The sequence below is a fragment of the Oncorhynchus keta genome, chromosome 2 (assembly GCF_023373465.1).
Source record: "Oncorhynchus keta strain PuntledgeMale-10-30-2019 chromosome 2, Oket_V2, whole genome shotgun sequence".
Taxonomy (NCBI): Eukaryota; Metazoa; Chordata; class Actinopteri; order Salmoniformes; family Salmonidae; genus Oncorhynchus; species Oncorhynchus keta.
Genome location: NC_068422.1, coordinates 76469701 through 76489273, shown reverse-complemented (window position 1 = coordinate 76489273; position 19573 = coordinate 76469701). Strand labels below are relative to the sequence as shown.

At 43.7% G+C, this 19573-nt stretch overlaps 1 protein-coding gene across 1 annotated transcript in view; it reads right to left on the bottom strand.

Annotated features, from left to right (window-relative positions):
• The window catches only part of LOC118362605 (ras-related protein R-Ras2), a 60442-nt gene that overhangs the window by 39743 nt on the left and 1126 nt on the right, over positions 1-19573 (bottom strand). The window lies entirely within an intron of this gene.

Here is a 19573-nt window from a genome sequence, read left to right as displayed (position 1 = left end):
CCCCCCACCTCAGATACCAACATCTATTTAGCTCCCAAGTAGATGTTCTCACTGCACTGGAACCAGGGCTCAGCCACAGGCCATGGTACAAAACATCACCAGGGGAACGACTAGCTAACTGGCTCTCCATAGTTAGAGCCTTCTTCACCCCTGTGCTCAGGTCTCATACTGTGTACATATACAATTACACAGCAGCCCTCTGTCAGTCTACTGAGGCCTCTGCTCTGGTCTCACCCCGCACACAGTTCTGGACTGGATAATAGTGAGGTTACCATCAATTAGAGAATCATGGCCTTCTCTGTGTCAGGACGAGGTCATGTTGCCTGGGGGCTCTCTGGAACAGGAGTCATGACTTTCCACCAAACGGAAAAGAACACAGACACGCACAAACACACGCCACAGCAGTAGCAACGTTTCACCTCAAACACGAGACAGAGTAGCTTTATGGCATGAAACTACATGGGTAATAAAATCATATGTTCTGGCCTTGGTCTGAAAGTCCTATGTGGTCCTGGTACTGTACACCATAAAGAGCATAGCAACAAGGAGAGTGTTCCTGCTGAGTCTAAAGCAGGGAGGGAAATGTTGATCAAGTCCGCTGAGCCAACCAGGCGCTCCTCTGCCCTCCGTGGCATTATAACTTCAATCGGCAGGCTAAATATCACTGTGTGCTGGACTTTCACTGCTTTTGAACCCACTCAAAGGGCGCCATCAAAGAGGAGCCAGTAAAAGGCCTTTCTTCCCCGTCTGGCCACCAGAGCTCAAAGCATTCAGAATCCACAGCCAACTTAACATGTTCACTGGGACCTGACCACACCACTACCTCATCTCTTTCTTAACCCCAGTTTCTGGTCATGTTTTCTCATCACAAGGCACCATTTTAGATACAGTAGAAAGCCACAGAGTTATTCGAGCCGACAGTATGCAGTAAAAGAGCTGTGTGTGAATGAGCCTGGTTGCTGTTCCAGCAGGTCATGTGATGTTACCAATGTCCCCTTCCCCCCATTAAGCTAGCCTTAAGCCTAACCATTGTGGTGGTGTTGATGTAGCCTTCTCTGTGGTCTTTGGTAGTTTTGCTATGAGGGGCAGAAAAAAGTCATTTATATTTGTGCGTCTAACTTTCTCACTCATCATTATTCATGTTTAGAAACATTTGATATTCTTATTTACAGTGAAATTGACACTAAAGTGACACAATACATTATTTACCATTATTTTCTATTGGGCATAAAATAATCTGAAACACAACCAAAACAAACAGCAAATGCATCCAGCAAGTTTGTACAGTAACACGCTTGATGTAATCATTGCATGCTAGGAATATGGGACCAAATACTAAACTTTTGACTACTTTAATACACATAAGTGGATTTGTCCCAATACTTGTACAAAAAGTTCTGTAATTTCTTAACGGTTAACCTGATATGGATGAAAATACGCTCAAATTAATGGGGACAGTCTGTACTTTAACCTGTATCATTTCAAATCCACAATTATGGAGTACAGAGCCAAAACAACAGCAAATTGTCACTGTCCCAATACTTTTAGAGCTCACTGTATGTGGTGGCTGAAACAAAGCTAACAGAAGAGAGTGGGGTGATAGCTGGCTCTGAAGTTCCCACAGTAAGAGGGACTCAGAGAGAGATGGCCACGATAGGCAATGAACAACCTGTGCCACAGCTCTGACACAGGTCTGGTATGGGATGAGGACACTAGGGAAAGGAAAGGGGGATACAACTGAATGCCTTCAACTGAAATGTGTCTTCCGCATTAAACCCAACCCCTCTGACTAGGCTTGTTTATTATGAGTGAGAGATGGGTACAGAGATTTGAGATGGGTACATAATACTGATAAGCCCTCATAAAGCTGCATCTGATAGGACAGAGGGTTGTTTTCCTACTACAGGAAGTAGGACAGTCTATGAGCTTACGGGTTGCTGTAGAAGAGATGCACATAGAGTCAGGGGTCAGTTATGGCCAGTCAGCCATGTCGTGAGTAAAAACCATGACTGGGACCCAGGACAGGGCCTCTCCTGACCACCCCAGCTCAAACACACACCGCCCTGTGTCCTCCACCTAGCACCCAACCACCCACGTTGTTCTTATTCCACTTTCATTTACTAGTAGTAATATCAGGTATGACATGTATCCTACTTTACAGTACAGCTCCTGTTACAGATTCATCTCCCTCCATCTGCTGTAGTAGCGCTCCATGGATTTGCATTAGTGGTGTTTCTCCAGATGGTAAGCTTTGCAGAGGGTGATATGTCAGGAGGAATAAGGCTTCTCCTTGGCAGCGTGTGGGAAACGCAGCACCATTGCCGTTTTAGGCCACCAGTCACACAACACAGACAGTGGAAATGTTATTACCTCAGCAGGCAGCTCCTCATAAATAAGAGCTAATGGACGTCACTCTCCTGCTCCCAGCCCCAAGGCCCAGGGCAGACAGACAGGCAGGCCTCCCCCACATAGACCTAGCCCAGCCGCCCACCGGCCTCATAAGCCCTTACATAACAACATGATAAATATAGGTGATATATTTCACTTCCACAAACCGTTCCCGTTGAGGGAAAGTGGATATGGCTTGAGCTAAATCAAACAAAGAAGTGAGGCCCTCAAGTCCCTTTTAGTCATGTTTAAATCCAGAAACAATTAGCTTGATTGCCATCAGAGCAGTTTGTTGTAGTAAGACAGCTAAGACTCTCAGGTCTTCAACTTGGCCACTTTAAATGGCGTCTAGAGTCAGGTTGAGGGGAGGATAAAGGAACATGTTTTGGTTACACATACCAAGCGAAACACACTTGTTAGGCGGCTGTTAACTTGGTGTGAGCTTGCTTGTGCCAACTAAACATTCTTGTGCATTTGTGTTTGTTGAGACCAACTGGTGCTGAGTACATATTAGGAGCCACAACCAGTGACCCTGTCTCTCTTAGCAGCCACAGAACAGCAGCTGAGCCTCCCACTAGTCCCCACTGCCATTTCTTTTTACCTACCCCATGAAAACTGAGGGGAGAGATTACAGATCAGCTCTCCATGTCCCATCTGGAACCTTAACCATTAAGAGCCAAACCACAAGACAGGCCCAGGACCAGTTGTTACGGGCATAGGAGGCCACACGCCTGCTCACCCACTGTCATCAGTACATATGGGGAGTCATTCATGTAGCACTCCTCACCTGTTGAGAGGGGTTGTTCCATTCTCCTCTCCTCTCCTCTCCTTTCCTCTCCTCCCCTTCTCTCTCCCCTCTCCTCGCCTCTCCTCCTCACTCCTCCCCTCTCTTCCAGCAGGTGCCCAGCAGTAATGAGTCAGTCTCAGCTTAGCCCCAGCTGTCTGCAGACAGCCAGCAGCCTGCCCAGACAGTGCCAACTGTCAGCCAGCCCAGAGCCTGCCTAAGCCTAGCCAAGGCCCCAGGGTAGGGCAGCCAGTGACGGGACGTCCCAGAACCAGGCTCTCAGTGACACACAATCAGTCTGCCTGGCCTTCCCTGTCCTCCTGGGAACAGACTCAGAGGGGTTAGTCCCAGGAGTGGACGTTCTAACAGACAAGCCCTTGGTTTGGTCAGCTAGCTGCATTCTGTCTGACACAGCTCCTCACTTCTCTACATCTATACAGACATTGATTTTCTAACACCCACATGGGAAATGGACTGTAGAGAGGCACGGTGAAATCACTCTCTCTACAACGTTTAGATGGGAAATAACAGTGATGCAGGAGAGACATGGCACTCTCTCTACAATACCCACAGTGAAAAATAACGTCTATAGAGACATGATAATGAGGGACAAATGGCACATAGATTCCGAGAAACAATACCTAAACAAATTGACTAAAGAGTATCCTCTGTGCCTAGTATAAAAGCCTTTTAGTCAGATTGGCTGCATAGGGTTGAGAGATATGGGGGCATGAGCTTCACAGCATGGCATTTTCCCATAGTCATCTTGTTGTTATATGAATCTCCGATGTGAGGAATGATACTGTCACAGTGAAACAGGCCTCAGCAGTGGAATGAATAGAGACAGGGATTATCAAAGGCAACACACACAGCTTCCTAAGTACCCACACTTCTCTTCTCTCTGTCAGTCTCTCTTGCTTGGGTGACAGGCAGCCAGCAGGGACCAACAGCCTGAGATGATCTGTGATTCAGACAGGAGGTGCATTTGACAAGCCTAACTCGATAAGCAAACTATTAATAATTCAATTAACAGATCCACTGACTGCACAAGAGTCGGGAAGAGGACTGTCTGGAGTGAGGAGTGATTTGAGTAAACACAGGTTTAGATTTTAGTCAAATTGCAGTGTTGGTCTGGAGGGAGTATGTTTCAGCATTGCCTCTGGCACTGCAGCATACATTACATTAGTTCTGAACTGCACACATTAAGCAAGCAAACATAAGAAGGAATGCTAGGAATTCCTCCTATTGTGATCAGTGAGTATCATGATTAGCCCTGTCTACATTTGTTCAGATAGGGACCGATCCAATTATTGTTTTGACGATTGCTGTGCCTTTTTAATGCCCGTTTGGGATTGTATCTTTCCGTAATGCAAACCGTTACCCCTATACTGGGGGACCAAACTGACCAACCCTACATCAAGGCTCTTGTCACGTTCTGACCTTGGTTATTTTGTTATGTCTTTGTTTTAGTATGGTCAGGGCATGAGTTGGGTGGGTTGTCTATGTTCCTTTTTCTATGTTTTGGGTTTTCTGTGTTTGGCCTGGTATGGTTCTCAATCAGAGGCAGTTGTCAATCGTTGTCCCTGATTGAGAACCATACTTAGGTAGCCTGGTTTCACTTTTGACTTTTGAGTTGTGGGTGATTGTTTGCTGCCAGGCTGTTGTAATGTTTGTTTCACATTTCAGGACTGTTTTCGTTTGTATCATTCACTTTGTTATTTTGTGTTCTTTAGTGTTCAGTTTAATCAAATAAAATGGACACTTACCACCCTGCACATTGGTCCGACCTCTCTTACTCCTCGTCAGAAGAAGAGGAGAATCGTTACAGCTCTAGCATCTTTTATTTTTTAAACAACAAAGAGAGCTTGATCCAGTGAATTCCTGAAACAGTCATTATGCCTAATCCACAGTGACATTGTCCCAGAGAGACTGCTGTACTCAGAGGTTGGGGAGAGAAAATGAAATCAAAACAAACAGGAGGGATAATAGAAGCTGTGGGTTCTTCTCCTTTCTCTAACTGCCACTGCTGTTTGTTGTTGGAGCCATCCATTACACGATGACTCCAGGCCACTGTCTCAGACACTCAAACACAGTCAGTCATGAATAGGGTGACATTTGGGACCCAGATCAGATCTACCCAAATCAAACAAACAGAATCAGTATAACGTGCTGTGGTGAGATCAGGGACCAGACTGGCTGGAATGCTGTGGTACTGTTGACACAAGACATTTTAGGCAGATCAGATCATGATTTTGCAAGATGATAGTCAAATGTTATGGCAACAATATCGTGTGGCTAGTGTGGACAACTATGGCCTCTACGGACAGATTTGAGAAGAAAACAAAAGCCATGTCTAATTGAATGTTTCTCAAAACCAACCCACTCAGGGCATCCCCACTGAGTGCAAATGAAACACGTCAACAAATCAGAACTAAAAGAATGGGCAGTATAGCAAACCAAACAGCCTGGCAGATCTCACACTACATATTTGTTGAGAGTAAATAAAAGGCAGAGACATACAGGAAGACAGACAGACAAATATTTTATGTTCTAACAGATCAAGAGAGAGAGAGGGGGGAGACCAATGGCCTCTCTCTGGATCAGGTAGAAGCCACGGGCTCTTGGGAGTCCCAAGGCCGACTGACAGCCATCCACGTCATAACATAGAGTCTAACCAGGGATGGGCAACTCCAGTCCTCGGAGGCCTGATTTGTGTCACACTTTTACCCCTGTCCCAGCTAACACACCCAGTTCCAATAATCAACTAATCATCATTTTCAGATTACAGTGAAATTAGTTTAATCAGCTGTGTTTGCTAGGGATGGGGGAAAAGAGTGACAACTCCGGCCCCCGGGGACTGACCATAGACAGCCACTGAAACAGCCCCTTGAGCTTGAAAGGATGCACATACAGTGGGGCAAAAAAGTATTTAGTCAGACACCAATTGTGCAAGTTCTCCCACTTAAAAAGATGAGGCCTGTAATTTTCATCATAGGTACACTTCAACTATGACAGACAAAATGAGAAAAAAAATCCAGAAAATCACATTGTAGGGTTTTTAATTAATTTATTTGCAAATTAGGGTGGAAAATAAGTATTTGGTCACCTACAAACAAGCGAGATTTCTGGCTCTCACAGACCTGTAACTTCTTCTTTAAGAGGCTCCTCTGTCCTCCACTCATTACCTGTATTAATGGCACCTGTTTGAACTTGTTATCAGTATAAAAGACATCTGTCCACAACCTCAAACAGTCACACTCCAAACTCCACTGTGGCCAAGACCAAAGAGCTGTCAAAGGAAAGGATACACATACAGTGCTGTCACACATGGTCACACACCCACAGCCTCACCATGTCATATACTGAACAAAAATATCAAATGTAACATGCAACAATTTCACTGAGTTACAGTTCATATAAGAAAATCAGTCAATTGAAATAAATTCATAAGGACCTAATACAGTGCCTTGCGAAAGTATTCGGCCCCCTTGAACTTTGCAACCTTTTGCCACATTTCAGGCTTCAAACATAAAGATATAAAACTGTATTTTTTTGTGAAGAATCAACAACAAGTGGGACACAATCATGAAGTGGAACGACATTTATTGGATATTTCAAACGTTTTTAACAAATCAAAAACTGAAAAATTGGGCGTGCAAAATTATTCAGCCCCTTTACTTTCAGTGCAGCAAACTCTCTCCAGAAGTTCAGTGAGGATCTCTGAATGATCCAATGTTGACCTAAATGACTAATGATGATAAATACAATCCACCTGTGTGTAATCAAGTCTCCGTATAAATGCACCTGCACTGTGATAGTCTCAGAGGTCCGTTAAAAGCGCAGAGAGCATCATGAAGAACAAGGAACACACCAGGCAGGTCCGAGATACTGTTGTGAAGAAGTTTAAAGCCGGATTTGGATACAAAAAGATTTCCCAAGCTTTAAACATCCCAAGGAGCACTGTGCAAGCGATAATATTGAAATGGAAGAAGTATCAGACCACTGCAAATCTACCAAGACCTGGCCGTCCCTCTAAACTTTCAGCTCATACAAGGAGAAGACTGATCAGAGATGCAGCCAAGAGGCCCATGATCACTCTGGATGAACTGCAGAGATCTACAGCTGAGGTGGGAGACTCTGTCCATAGGACAACAATCAGTCGTATATTGCACAAATCTGGCCTTTATGGAAGAGTGGCAAGAAGAAGGCCATTTCTTAAAGATATCCATAAAAAGTGTTAAAGTTTGCCACAAGCCACCTGGGAGACAAAAATGATGAAACCAAAATCTAACTTTTTGGCAACAATGCAAAACGTTATGTTTGGCGTAAAAGCAACACAGCTCATCACCCTGAACACACCATCCCCACTGTCAAACATGGTGGTGGTAGCATCATGGTTTGGGCCTGCCTTTCTTCAGCAGGGACAGGGAAGATGGTTAAAATTGATGGGAAGATGGATGGAGCCAAATACAGGACCATTCTGGAAGAAAACCTGATGGAGTCTGCAAAAGACCTGAGACTGGGACGGAGATTTGTCTTCCAACAAGACAATTATCCAAAACATAAAGGAAAATCTACAATGGAATGGTTAAAAATGAACATATCCAGGTGTTAGAATGGCCAAGTCAAAGTCCAGACCTGAATCCAATCGAGAATCTGTGGAAAGAACTGAAAACTGCTGTTCACAAATGCTCTCCATCCAAACTCACTGAACTCGAGCTGTTTTGCAAGGAGGAATGGGAAAAAATTTCAGTCTCTCGATGTGCAAAACTGATAGAGACATACCCCAAGCGACTTACAGCTGTAATCGCAGCAAAAGGTGGCGCTACAAAGTATTAACTTAAGGGAGCTGAATAATTTTGCACGCCCAATTTTTCAGTTTTTGATTTGTTAAAAAAGTTTGAAATATCCAATAAATGTAGTTCCACTTCATGATTGTGTCCCACTTGTTGTTGATTCTTCACAAAAAAAAAATACAGTTTTATATCTTTATGTCTGAAGCCTGAAATGTGGCAAAAGGTCGCAAAGTTCAAGGGGGCCGAATACTTTCGCAAGGCACTGTATATGGATTTCACATGACTCTGCAGGGGTGCAGCCAGGCCCAGCCAATCATAATTCATTTTTCCCCACTAAAGGGCTTTATTACTGACAGAAATACTCCTCAGTTTCATCCAATGTCAGGGTGGCTGGTCTCAGATGATCCAGCAGGTGAAAAAGCCGGATGTTGAGGTCCTGGGCTGTAGTTGTTACACGAGGTCTGTGGTTTACCAGGCCGGTTGACAAATTCTCTAAAACAACGTTGGGGAGGCAGCTTATGGTAGAGAAATTAACATTGAATTATCTGGCAACAGCTTTGGTGGACATTCCTGCAGTCAGCATGCTAATTGCACACTCCCTCAAAACGTGAGACATCTGTGGCATTGTGTTCTGTGACAAAACTGCACATTGTATAGTGAACTTTTATTGCCCCCAGCTGCTTAATCAGCTACTTTATTTACCACACTTGTCAGGTGGATGGATTAACTTGGCAAAGGAGAAATTATCTCTAACAGGGATGTAAACAAATTTGTGCACCAAATTTGAGAGAAATAAGCTTTTTGTGTGTATGGAACATTTCTGGGATCTTTTATTTCAGCTCATGAAACATGGAACCAGCAATCTACATGCTGCGTTGATATTTGTATTCAGTATAGATCAGGGGTAGACAACCCTGGTCCTGGAGGACCACAGGAACTTTATGTGTTTGATTTAATTGACCTGGAAAGTTTAATTTAGGCAATCACTGAACTGTTTAATTAGCTCAGTTGGTCAGGTGTGGTGCCTAGTTCGAACAAAATCCTGCCGTACCTGCGGGACTACAGGAACAGGGCTGTCTACCCTTGTCATAGATGATAGAGGTCTGAGAGGAACCCATGCCCCCATATCTTATGTCAATAGTCAACCAAGTCGAAGCTCAATATGTGAGAAGGTTACAGTTACAGAGCTCTCACAGCACCAGCTCACACAAAGCAGATTGTGTTAAAGATGATGTGACACACATTACTTTTCCTCTTGTCACTCTTTGATATTCCCTGTTTCAACGTGACTCTATGGATCGGGCCAAATGAGAGGAGGCTGGTAAGCATAAGTGACAGATCCTCCAGCAGATGTCATTTGTGTGAGCTTGGAGATGGGAGGCATATGTTCCCTGTGTCCGTGCAGACCATGAACATTTACACAGCCCCAGGCCAGGCAGCCGTATTCTAATCTGTTCCTGTTCATGGTGGGAAGTGATTATCTGAACAGAAACACATGCTCTCTCTGGATCCTCTCCCCTGCTGTCCCGGAGAACATAGAGAATCACAGTCACTGTATGCTAAACCCACAGATGAACTGGAAATAGTTCACAGTTTTACTGTGACTGCATGAAAAAGGGGATAGAAATAGAATCTGAATTCTACCCAAAGAAATTCACTGGCTTAGTGGAAATAACAACTCTTATCCTCTGCAAGGTGAGAGGTAGAATCCATTGTTGTGGTTTTATTTGACTAACTGTCAGCCCAGTCTCATTTTCTTATGTGTGTATGTGTGGTTTCTACAAGCAGTTGATTCAGGTAAACAGGATACCTAAAGTAGAGGCAGGGCCTTTAAAAAGCCACAGGAGTAAATACATGCCCTGATGTGAGACCAAAGGGGGGAGAGACGGAGAGAGAGAGGAGGCCCTGTGGTGAATCGAGGGGGAGGGGTAAACACATACCCACTGCTTTTCTCTAACCATCACTTGTTTCCCTCAACACCTGTCTATCATCTCCTCTATGAATAATGACCATGTAATGAACATGTTAGAGCAACAACAAAAACCCTTTGCTGTGGCACTCAAGTATAGGGAAACTCAACAGGGAGGAACATTCCACCTGACCATACATTATCAACATTAATATCCATCAAATATACAGGAATAACACAGTAGTAAGCGCTCTGATTGGTGGTAGCACTTCCACATGGGGGGGGTCAGTGTCACCGACTCCCCCCGTCTCTAGTCTCTGTCTGTCTAAGACTCAGGGTCAATTAGACACTGATAATAGTGGTGATGAGAAGACTTGCCTTCAGTGGAAGCCTTCTGTAATGCAGTTTATTCACTAGGAGCCAATGGAAAGGCCTGCCCTCAGTGAACGTGGACCACACCACCCACTAGAGGCATTCACGGGTCACTAGAGGTCTTCAAGGGTACATCTCAACCTGAATACAGAGACCCCAACCCGAATACCCGAGACCTGAACCAGGTCCAAAATTGTAACTTCTGCCTCAGGTGGGGTCCTATTTGATTGTCAGTGGGTCTCAGGTCTATGTTACTACAGCTGATAGACCAGAGTGGACCAGACCACGGATTTGCATAGGCTATAGCATATTTATTTTACGCTAATAGGGTGAATTTATTTTCTTATAGAAGGCCTGGCCAACATGTAAAGATGTATTTGTTAACCAGAAGAGAAATGTGGAAATATTTTGTATTATTTTTTTACATTTCACCTTTATTTAACCAGGTAGGCCAGTGGAGAACAAGTTCTTATTTACAACTGTGACCAGGCAGTTTTTGTCACTCGTTCCAATCGGGTCTGGTCTAGGCCCGGACCTGTTAGGGTACGAGTTGTGTCTAGGTCTGGTTGTCGTCGAGTCCATTCGGGTTTGGGTCTGATTGTCCTCGGTTCTGTTCTGGTCCCAACTTTTTGGACCCGAGCAGATCTCTTCTACCCACTGCATGCAGATGGGCGGGTGCATCCTGTCCATTCAAATCCCAGACCCATTATTATTTTTATGCATCTTTACATTTTTGTCATTTAGCAGACTTACAAACTTAAAATGAATGCATTCATCTTAACCCTAAAATCACCAACAGGGGTCAAAAATGTAATCTCTTCTGTATACTAGTTGTGTATGGCTAAGATGAAAATGTGGATTCAATAGTAAGATTTGTGATAAAAGCACCAATTTTGTTACAGGTGTATGTACCCTGAAAAGATATGAAGTGCATTTGGAAAGTATTCAGACCCACATTTTGTTACGTTACAGCCTTATTCTAAATTTGATAAAATATTTGTTTATCCTCATCAATCTACACACAATGCCCCACAAAGACAAAGCAATAACAGTTTATTTGAGATTTTTGCAAATGTATTTAAAAAAAACTGAAATATCACATTTACATAAGTATTCAGACCCTTTACTCTACTTTGTTGAAGCACCTTTGGCAACGATTACAGCCTCAGGTCTTGTTGGGTGTGACTCTACAAGCTTGCCACAACTGTATTTGGGGAGTTTCTTCCATTCTTCTCTGCAGATCCTCTCAAGCTCTGTCAGGTTTGATGGGGAGTGTCGCTGCACAGCTATTTTCAGGTATTTCCAGAGATGTTCAATCGGATTCAAGTCCGGGCTCTGGCTGGGTCACTCAAGGAGATTCAGAGACTTGTCCCAAAGCCACCCCTGCGTTGTTTTGGCAGTGTGCTTAGGGTTGTTGTCCTGTTGGAAGGTGAACATTTGCCCCAGTCTAAGGTCCTGAGCACTCTGTAGCAGGTTTTCATCAAGGATCTCTCTGTACTTTTCTCCTTTCATCTTTCCTTCGATCCCGTCTAGTCTCCCAGTCCCTGCTGCTGAAAAACATCACCAAATGATGCTGGCACCACCATGCTTCACAGTAGAGATGGTGCCAGGTTTCCTCCAGACGTGGCACTTGTCAATCAGGCCAAAGAGTTCAATCTTGGTTTTATCAGACCAAAGAAACTTGTTTCTCATGTTCTGAGAGTATTTTAGGTGTCTTTTGGCAAACTCCAAGCGGGCTGTCATGTGCCTTTTACTGAGGAGTGGCTTCCATCTTGCCACTACCATAAAGGCCTGCTTGGTGGAGTGCTGCAGGGATGGTTGTCCTTCTGGAAGGTTCTCCCATTTCCACAGAGGAACTCTGGAGCTCTGTCAGAGTGACCAACGGGTTCATGGTCACCGCCCTTACCAAGGCCTTTCTACACGATTGCTCAGTTTGGCCGGGCGTCCAGCTCTAGAAGAGTCTTGGTAGTTCCAAACTTCTTCCATTTAAGAATGATGGAGGCCACAAGTCCAGTCAATGTCTCTATACCAATTTGATCTTTCAGTCATCTTTCAGATGCAATTGGAAACAAGTTTATAGCCCATAGCGTTCCAAAGTTAGACCTAAAAGTCTGATGACACCGGTGACCATATTGCCTGTAACGCCCATCTCGGTGGCTATTTTAGGTCATACCGGTATGTCAGATTATCAGTCATATTCTGTTAAAGGTTCCCAAAGCACACACATCCCTGGGTCGCTCGTCTTTTCAGTTCACTGCAGCTAGCGACTGGAAATAGTTGCAACAAAAACTCAAACTAGACAGTTTTATCTCAATCTCTTCATTCAAAGACTCAATCATGGACACTCTTGCTGACAGTTCTGGCTGCTTTGCGTGATGTATTGTTGTCTCTACCTTCTTGCCCTTTGTGCTGTTGTCTGTGCCCAACTATGTTTGTACCCTGTTTTGTGCTGCTTCCATGTTGTGCTGCTGCCATGTTGTGTTGCTACAATGTTGTTGTCATGTGTTGCTGCCATGCTATGCTGTCGTCTTAGGTCTCTCTTTATGTAGTGTTGTGTTGTCTCTTATCTTGATGTGTCTTTTGTCCTATATTTTTAATCCCAGCCCCCATCCCCGCAGGAGGCCTTTTGCCTTTTGGTAGGCCGTCAATTGTAAATAAGAATTTGTTCTTAACTGACTTGCCAAGCTAAATAAAGGTTAAATAAAAAAATGTTTGAAAAAATTGCTCAATCGCCAATTTCTCAGTTTCTGAGTATCACAGAAACACAACACTGTGAATGAATAACTTGACTAGAATGTGAAAATGTTCAAATATATGGTTATTTTGGGGAATTTAAACCATTTACTTGTGTTAAAAAAGGTTAATAAATTAAGATGTGTTACTATTTGATTATTTTTTTGCCATAATTTTGCCATAATTTCCAATTGTGTAAAAAAATACCGCTTTTGGTGCTTTTAGAGGTCAAAATACATTATTTTGGTGCTTTAAGGGTGAGCTTGACGAGACAACCACATATCACAGTCATCGCAAGTACATTTTCCCTCAATAAAGTAGTTATTGGCAAAGTCTGTGCTAGTCGACACCCCTGCTCAGGGAACGAGAATGGTTGTTGGTCTGACCCACGGCACTATGCCAGGTTCTGGTCTGTTGCCCAGGCAACAAGGAAGTGGTCCTCCATAAACTTTTTAAAAGAGCAGTCAGAGTTGATCTCCTGCCTTATTCTTTCCCACAGGGACCACGGACAGTGAGTTTATCATTGATCTGACCTTATTGAAATGTACTATGTTATGATCAGCACTACTATGTAACCATGTTCTGCCTATTGAGGTACAAATGCTAGATGTTTGGACAGAAAACAAAGATAGTAGAGAAACCTGACTCCACCCAGTCTAATGATACATCAATAATACATCTGATCTTTGCTCAGAATAACATCACATCAGTCTCGGGGTAAACAGACACCAACTGCAAGACCTGCTGAATGGGTTTAATTGTGATTAGATCCCCATAGGGTTTTTATTCAGACTCAATCTAATATCAAATTACAGACTGGTATTACATCATTCCTTATCCTTTAGGGCAGGGTTCCCAAATAGGCGGACCGCCGGCCAAATTCAGACAATTTTATTTGGCCCCCCTAAGTTCTGAGCAAAGAATCAATACATTACTGTAAAATCACCAGGATTTTAAATGATTTATAATGATGTTCCGCCCCCCCAACCCTCCACTCAAGAAAACAATAGGCCCACGGCTGAATCTAATTGGGAACCCCTGCTTTAGGGTAAGAGACCAGCACAGACTTGTGTCATTGAAAACCAAAATCATTTCAACGTTATCTCCTAACCCTTGAGTCTAAGCCTTTAAGAACTAAACATGATTACAATGTTGCACAAACATTGTGCTGCATCATGCACTCAAAACTATCACACAACTACATTCATAGGAATGTGTATGGTCATTATAACATGTTCATCAAATTATAACATTTAGGTTAGAGGGAAATGTATGTATTTTCTCTCCCTCTGACAACACCCATATGGAATTGGAAAAATGACTTCTACAGGACTTTTTTGGTCTGAAGTGTTGTGAAAACTACTTCCCTGCTATGAGCTCTGAGAGCGGTTCACTTCACAGAAACGCTCAGTCAATGAGCCAGCTCTGTGAGAAATCAACAGGTGACCCTCCTGGAGAACAAAACCAACAATGTTCCCTCATCACCCACCTTGGTAGCACTACCAAACACACACACACACACACACACACACACACACACACACACACACACACACACACACACACACACACACACACACACACACACACACACACACACACACACACACACACACACACACACACACACACACACACTCAAAGAAAATGAAAAACCAGCTCAAATCAAAATGGATCAGTGGTATATAGTATGTGATGTATCACCAAGCTAGATAGAATGCTACAACACTGCTTATGTCCAAAAATAGGTTTAAAGTGTGCTGGTCATGGCAGTTTCCACACCGCCTGGTATTCAGCCACCTTGTCCTGGGTGTGTGGGAATGCACACCCCCATCACCACTGCTGCAAACAAACACTTTACTTAGCCCGCTGCGTCTATTTCAGAGAAATGTGCATGAAACAATCCCCAAACCCCATCACTCACTCACTCACACAAACACACGCACACCTTGCCTGCAAATGCCCAGGAAAGAACGCCTACATGCTTAATCTGTATTTATTCAATTAGAACCCAGAGCAGCAGCATTTCTCCTAAATGACCTCATCTCAGTAATCAAAACCATGCTCAGAATGAGACAGAGAGAGAGGAGAGAAAGGGGGTAGATAGACGAGATAGAGGGGGTAAAGAGAGCAAGAGAGAGGAGAAGGGGGTAGAGAGGGGAAGGAGAGGGGAGAGATGTGGGTAGAGAGAGGAGAGAGGGGTAGGGAGAGCGAGAGAGAGGAGAGAGACGAGAGAGGAGAGAGAGAGAGGGTGTAGAGAGGAGAGAGAGGGGGTAGAGAGAGCAAGAGAGGGGATAGAGAGAGCGAGAGAGGGGTAGAGAGAGCGAGAGAGAGAGAAGAGAGAGGGGGTAGAAAGAGCGAGAGAGAGAGGGGTAGAGAGAGCGAGAGAGAGAAGAGAGAGGGGGTAGAGAGAGCAAGAGAGGGGATAGAGAGAGCGAGAGAGAGGGGTAGAGAGAGCGAGAGAGAGAAGAGAGAGGGGGTAGAGAGAGCAAGAGAGAGGAGAAGGGGGTAGAGAGGGGAAGGAGAGGGGAGAGATGTGGGTAGAGAGAGGAGAGAGGGGTAGGGAGAGCGAGAGAGAGGAGAGAGACGAGAGAGGAGAGAGAGAGAGGGTGTAGAGAGGAGAGAGAGGGGGTAGAGAGAGCAAGAGAGGGGATAGAGAGAGCGAGAGAGGGGTAGAGAGAGCGAGAGAGAGAAGAGAGAGGGGGTAGAAAGAGCGAGAGAGAGAGGGGTAGAGAGAGCGAGAGAGAGAAGAGAGAGGGGGTAGAGAGAGCAAGAGAGGGGATAGAGAGAGCGAGAGAGAGGGGTAGAGAGAGCGAGAGAGAGAAGAGAGAGGGGGTAGAGAGAGCAAGAGAGGGGATAGAGAGATCGAGAGAGAGAGGGGTAGAGAGAGCGAGAGAGAGAAGAGAGGGGGTAGAAAGAGCGAGAAAAGGAAAAAGAAAGAGAGCACTTAAGTACTCACTGTTTAGGTGTCTTTAACCTATAATCATATTGGTCTGTATCTAATCCTTCATGACTCTATCAGGCTGGATACTGTGCTCTCCCACTGAATCACACAGCGTGAAGTTAACTCCAGCAGAAATGAAAGAGAGTCAGTGATAAGGACTAATATTAGCAGCTGTGTGTTCATGCAACACCATGCTTTACTACTCTGTCATCCAGTCTGGCGAGAAGATAGCATTTCACTCCCACAGGTGCCATGGTTGCTAATGATAACTTCCACAAAGGAACCATAGCAGAAATGTTGTTCATACCATCGGTCAAACAAATGAGTGACATTAGATATGGGATCAAATGGCTTGAACCCCACCACCCCACATTGAGTCATGTTTTCCATCTGTTGAATAACACTCTGTGTCCCAATTTGTTTTAGATGACTCAATGTTATGTCACCTCTCTACCATTCTACTCACTGGCTTGGCTTGGCTGTGTTCTGACTTCAACTACTCCCGGTGGCGATGACCTGCCGGCCCTGTCACTCTGTTATTGTAGAGTGACATCATCCTCCCTGCACTGTAAAAGGACCCTCACTTCAGCCATTGTATGACTAGTCTAGTATACACTACAACGGTTTCAGGAGCTAGGTTTCCATCCAATTGGTGACAGATTTTCATGAGAATATTCTAAAATACGCATGAAGAAAATAAGCACATTTTCCCACCAGTGGTGTGTTTCCACCAAATGTACTTGTTTCAGATAAAAATCAGTGCGTGTTTCAGATAAAAATTGTTTCCGATTAAAATCTGAGCGTTTTCCCCACCATTTCTCACATTATTCATTTTGCCGACACAAAAAGATCCCACCATGTCGAACAAACAAAGGATCTGTGGACATTTATAAAATTGCACAAAACTTCCTGTTTCCATCACAACTGTCAAGATTTTTTACAAGGTATGACTTTACTCGCATAAAAACTGTGGATGGAAACGTGGTTACTGAGCCGTGGTTGTATCTCTGTAATGCCTTTACCTTAAATATGGCGTCAGGTTTTTTTTCACCAGTAAATCTTATCTGATTCCATCAAGTGCACACCACCACACCCACAAGCCCAGCCAGTTAGGCAGGCTGTTTTCTTTTTCAAATCTAGGAGGTCCATAGAAAATGAACAGGAGTGGAGGGACTTCCTTTCCAAAGGCGCTGATTCCGGCTGTTCCATGGTCATTAACCCAACATGACTCAGACAACCCTCCGTCCTCCACCTAAACTGACCCTCCACACCTTCATAGATCTGGAAGGGAAAGTCTGGACTCAACAGCCAGCTGCGAGGCTTTTCCCCTGGCAGCCGGCTTCTAGAAAGCTCTAATAGGATGTAGGCGCTTTCCATGATGTCAACATTCTACACATTACCAAATTCATTTATTTTCTTTACATCCACAGACATATACAAAAGAAATACGGAAAGGAATGCAGTCAACACACCAACTACAATTTGGACTAGATCTTGCCTACAAGGTGAAAAGCAAAGTGACAGCCAAATGGTTGGCATAAAACACTGTAATGGTGCTCAGCCAAGTATAGAACTTCCTTTGCCTTTTTAGGGGCTATGAATCACCCAGTAACAGATGAATGATATTGGTTACTAAGCTCAAGCACTTGTTTGGCCAGCTGCAATGGTGCACAAATAAAACAGAAGAAACCTAAATGCTGCAGGGCCAGGCAGTGTGTCACTGAGTCCCCCACACACACTGGCCAGGATATTAACCTGCTGTAACATTCTGCTAAAGTATGTGTGTTCTCCCACAGCACCATCTGAAAGACCCCTGGCCCTCTCTCTCTCAGCTTAGTGCTCTGGCTGGGCCATGGGTGAGTGACATCCCATCCCACCCTCCAAGTTCTGTGGTTTCGATTTTGGATCAGATTGCTTGGGCTGGGTGAGGATCCAGAGCCTATGACCAGGGATCATCAACTAGATTCAGCTGATTTTTTCTTGAGCGGATAGTCAGAGGGCCGGAGCATTGTTACAAACAATTTACAGAATGCAAATTGACCTCAAGAAGCCAACCAGATATAATATTGAACAAAAACATAATCATTTCAAGCCTTGTTTGCATTTGTAAACAATCACACATCTCTCTCATATGTGTGAGAATACTTTGTAAAATATTTCCAAAATTAAAATGACTTGGACCTGATTTCCTGGTGTTTTTACAGTACTTTATGTCCAACAAGCGGGCCATCAGTTGGGGAACCCTGCTATAGACTATGCATGCAGAGCATATAGGCCGTTTATACTGCACTCATTTCTCACAGATTTAACATACTGTATATATTGGGAATTCCTTTGCATTTTGGATGTCAAGGGACAAATAAGAGGTTGATGCTCATCTAAAAGATATGGTTGCACATTATTATTTTATACCGCTATTCACAATGAACACAGTTGTGGTATGGTTATTATAAAGAGGAATAAATAGTGTTGATCAAGACTGGATTGGACACATTCTGAAATGCTAAGTGCATACAAAAAAATGGTCTTATTTCCCAAATGAATGTTCTTTAGTGAGTGCGGACTGACCTGCAAGTTTCAACTAAAGGCTCCAAAGGCACCGTTGCCATGACAAAGTAATCATCCAGAAAATATCTGTGAACTGCTGATCGCTGAGCTGCAGACAGTCTTCTTCTACCTACCCTATATTCTACTCATCTTGTTAACAAACAACAATCTTGTTGCTCAAACAAAATGTAATAATCTGTCTATTATTATCTTGGTGTTACTGTCCTATCAGTATTATTAGTTTCATATCACATGGTAATTAATCACATTACTGTCTCATTACACTGTAATAAAGCACTTGTACTGTGGTTTACTGTTTCCTATCCCTACTGGAACAAGTCAACAGTGCATGTTTCCTTGTTTGGACCAAAACTCAAGTATTTGCTAAAAATACTAAAGGACTTTGAAGTGTTTATACAATACTTGGCCTACTGTTCCATTCCAAAAAAGAATAGGGTCAGAATGGTTGAACCGTGGTACAGTAATCTGATCTGACCAATATCCATGGTATACATTTAATGAGCTTTCTGAAACCTTATTAGACCTTCAGATCACAACAAAATCCCCAAGCAGCACATGCTGCCGACTGCCCCACTATTGTCTCAGTCACCTTAGACATGCAGCTGCCCGCCCCCAGTCTAGTCTCCTGGAATTAGGACCTGGCATTACAGACTCCTGAAGACACAAAGAGGATTCCAAAGCTTGTCCACTCATTGTCACTTACATCTTTATGAGCACCTTCACAAAGAAACTAACTGTGAATAGAAAGGTTTTGATAGTGAAAGGGAAAAGACAAAGAGTTAAAAGTGTGGGTACCAACACTGTGTGTTGGAATGCCATTGACAAGACTATAAAGGACAACTGTGGCTGGGCAATAGCTGCTTGGGCCACTGGCTTGAACAACAACTGTCTTTAGCAGCAGCTGTCATTGCTCTGCAACTGTTTGAGCAACAAAAGGGATTGATCAAGATTCACACATGATATCAACGTTAGAGAAAGGCATGCAGGGATATTCTCTGTAATGAATATGCTTACAGTTATGGATGTGTAGGAATTTCTTTATATCCTAGTCTGATTCACTTAGATTTTTGGAATCCAAA